This window comes from Symsagittifera roscoffensis, chromosome 4, assembly GCF_963678635.1.
Source record: "Symsagittifera roscoffensis chromosome 4, txSymRosc1.1, whole genome shotgun sequence".
NCBI lineage: Eukaryota > Metazoa > Xenacoelomorpha > Acoela > Convolutidae > Symsagittifera > Symsagittifera roscoffensis.
This window is the reverse complement of record NC_087065.1, coordinates 3,833,938-3,838,123: the sequence shown is the minus strand read 5'-3', so window position 1 is coordinate 3,838,123 and position 4,186 is coordinate 3,833,938.

Sequence of the window (4,186 nt, the reverse complement as noted above, 5' to 3'; positions counted from 1 at the left end):
GTGTCCGCTTTCTAGTTATTACTGCGGTTCTACTAGAAAACGAATCTTTTCCCAGTTGTAACAAACAATATGTAATTTTTGATTAAGTATGTAAGTTTTGATGAGATTACCGAATGTGAATCGGATTTTGAGATACATGGTAATGAGCTAAGCTAGTGGCAATTCAAATTCAGTCGAGAATGCGACCGAAATGAAATGATTCAATTTTTTGGTGTCGAGAAAATGTGGCTGCGTAAAAGACGTTAAGAATAAGGTGAGTTTTATTTTAAAATGTGATTATCTCTATAGTTGCTCTGCTCGGGATTGAATTTCACTACACCATAAAACTTTTTTAAAACTGATTTAATCAAAAAGCTAAGATGTCAACAAAGTTCGTTTCGGCTTCATTTTCTGGCAAGGATATCTAAATTTTGTGTAATGTTGAATGGTATAAACACTGAGGAAAATCACAACATTTCTAGGCCGGTCTCGCTTGCTATTTCACACCGTCGCAATATGTTCCCTTTGGTACTGAGGTCAGCGGAGCAACCGATTCCCAGTACTGTTTACAATCCCAAAAGGGTTGATTTGGTGGTTGGCTGCTCTGTACTGTACTATGCTGCTTGCCCCTCGGTTTCTGCTCCTTCGACTGTATTTTGCCCGTCAATCAATAGTCGATCGCAACAACAATTCCAATAATGAGAATGAATATAACCAGATACAGAGTAGCCTATAACTGGCTGAAATATAAATTAATCGTTCAATTAAGGAAAAGGGTCCGCGATTATTATTAACCAACTGACTGCCTCCAACGATTTATCATTATTTCACTCTTTACTATCTTCCCAGAGTTATCCCACTTAACTACGATTTATCCCCGAAAGTACCTAAAAAAATCACCTCACCCGATAAATTAACAACTTTCACGAAGTTGTTCCGTTAAGGTTTTCGTAATTTTTTATAACCGACTTGCTTAGTCTTTGTCAACTTTCGTTCTCACTTTACGTCTGTTTACTCCTAGTTTTAGTTAGAGATCCGACATCCCGAATAGGTCTTAACATTTACTTCTTATGTCTGTTTACTCCTAGTTTTAGTTAGAGATCCGACATCCCGTATAGGTCTTAACATTTACTTAAGTGCCTCCTACGCAGCGTTTAAGTTCTTAGTTCCAGCACGATCACATTACTTTAAAAGCCAATCAAAGCTATGCTAAACAAATAACAAGTGCAACTTCAACTTCATATAATTCAAGTTATATTTACATATCAAAACGCCCAAGGACTTTATTTAGTTTTCCCGTAACTTTTACCTTCTCCCATGACTAGGATACAATCCCATTGAACTTAATTTCCCGTTCATCATAATCCAAAAATTCCCATAAATAACCTATTCAAATTCCAACCTAATCGATCTTCGTGTTTAGCCGTTCCCTTACGTAAGCCGGGTCCAATTGAGCAGAAAAAACATCCCCCAGAAGCCAATGGAATATCCTGTACGATCCTAACATTTAGATTAGTTAATTCCCTATTCCCTTGCCTATATAGCTAAATAAGTATGTGACTACTTTTCTGTGCCGTTGACGCATTTCTGTTTGTAGTTCATTCACCAAGTCAGATTGAGCCCAATGTTTGCTTAGCTCACTCCTAATACTTCAAACAACATACCATTATACATTAAGCCAAGATATTCTATCGGTTTCGCAGAAATGCCTAATCAATTCAGCATACATGCAAATCAATGTTCCCAGATCCATAAAATCGTCAATGAGCCCCACTAATTACAAAACATATAATTTGAGCTATTTTCCGGTGTTAATTTAGGGGGTTTTGGGCTAAAATCCAAAAAATCAATTAAAGGTCACCCGGGGTCAACCGCGGTTAAATCTCACATATTCGGTTTGAGGTCATATGAGGGTCATGCCTACCAATAACCATCCATATCCGACAATTACTTCCTAAGTTATTCAGTTTATTAGGTCCTTTATCGCTTTTCCCGGGAAAGGTCAATTAGCACCTGGTGGGTCAACTGGGAACTAAGACTTACAGGGACCCTTTTTTCAGGGTGGGTCATACTACACATTAAAGCCATAAAATCGATATGCCCTAGCTCAGTATTTTGCTCAAAATGCCTATAACAACTCCAGGGGGTAGTTTTCCCAAGTGCTAATACCCCGTGTCATTATCACCCAATCGGGCCATCGCCCTTACATACGATAGACCATGTCACTATATATCATCCCTGTAAGTTTCAGCTCCCTAGGATCACTGGGGGTCGAGAAATAGCCTCCGGAAGTCGTGTGGTGGTTTGTTTGTTTAGAGCGTAAATTGGGCCGGGATAACCTTGGGGTTCCGAAACTTCAAACTTAAGCTTTCCTCACCTAGGGCTACCACATAAATAAGTATGTGACTACTTTTCTGTGCCGTTGACGCATTTCTGTTTGTAGTTCATTCACCAAGTCAGATTGAGCCCAATGTTTGCTTAGCTCACTCCTAATACTTCAAACAACATACCATTATACATTAAGCCAAGATATTCTATCGGTTTCGCAGAAATGCCTAATCAATTCAGCATACATGCAAATCAATGTTCCCAGATCCATAAAATCGTCAATGAGCCCCACTAATTACAAAACATATAATTTGAGCTATTTTCCGGTGTTAATTTAGGGGGTTTTGGGCTAAAATCCAAAAAATCAATTAAAGGTCACCCGGGGTCAACCGCGGTTAAATCTCACATATTCGGTTTGAGGTCATATGAGGGTCATGCCTACCAATAACCATCCATATCCGACAATTACTTCCTAAGTTATTCAGTTTATTAGGTCCTTTATCGCTTTTCCCGGGAAAGGTCAATTAGCACCTGGTGGGTCAACTGGGAACTAAGACTTACAGGGACCCTTTTTTCAGGGTGGGTCATACTACACATTAAAGCCATAAAATCGATATGCCCTAGCTCAGTATTTTGCTCAAAATGCCTATAACAACTCCAGGGGGTAGTTTTCCCAAGTGCTAATACCCCGTGTCATTATCACCCAATCGGGCCATCGCCCTTACATACGATAGACCATGTCACTATATATCATCCCTGTAAGTTTCAGCTCCCTAGGATCACTGGGGGTCGAGAAATAGCCTCCGGAAGTCGTGTGGTGGTTTGTTTGTTTAGAGCGTAAATTGGGCCGGGATAACCTTGGGGTTCCGAAACTTCAAACTTAAGCTTTCCTCACCTAGGGCTACCACATACCTAAAAATGAGCTCAATCGGACCAGTAGTTAAGGATTTCCGGTGGGGCCATTTGCACTTCCGGGAACCGTTATCACTCGGCCCCGGGGGGTCGGGTGGGTCCGGCTTTTTGCATGCCCGGGTCAAATCATCTCTAGTATCACTCCACATAATTTCGTAAAGTTCACCCCGGTACAACATGAGTTGGCGTGACTGTCCGGGGATATTCAACCACCCGATTTTTCTGCCATAGGAGGGACTATATCTTTGAAGATTCAAACTGTTTTGGATATGACTATTTGTTTACTTCTCTATTTATCGTATCGATTTGTCAATACCGAGCTCATTAGCCTTCACTACGCTGCATACAATTCCCATGGTAAACCTCTCAGCCAAAGTCTGAGTTAGGCAAAAGTGTTAGGATCACTGATCCTACAGTCTTCCCTTCCAGTCTATTAATGTCCCCAATAATGAAAAAGTAACTTCTAATAAGGCCTAATGATAAGTTACATATTTTTTCGCTTCGCCGTGCTCCCTAAGACTAAGTCGTTTTCCCTCCCGTTTAAGTTTTAACCTTAAAATATTGCGGACCACACAGTTAGTCACCGTTAAATAAACAATTATGTAGCACGAAGAGTAACCTAAGAGGGAACGTAACTGAATTAATTTTACTCTTCATGGTACGATCCAACCCTTTCACATTCATAATCATCATAATCAATTGTCTGACAACATTTCAAGTGGGATCGCACTCAATATAAATAAGCACCAACTAATGAGATAAAAAGAGACAGTTTACTAATGTAAGTTTTAACTCATAAACTTGTCGATTCCGAATCGTACAGGTGGTCTTCTTACTAGAGTTGCTCGACCGTCATTATCTGCAGTTCCAATTTCCATCACCTGTTCGGCAGCCATCACCTCGCCAGGTGGTCTGTCTTCCGCCTCCCAGGGTAGATTCGACGGCTTCTCTTCCCTTATGGCCTCCA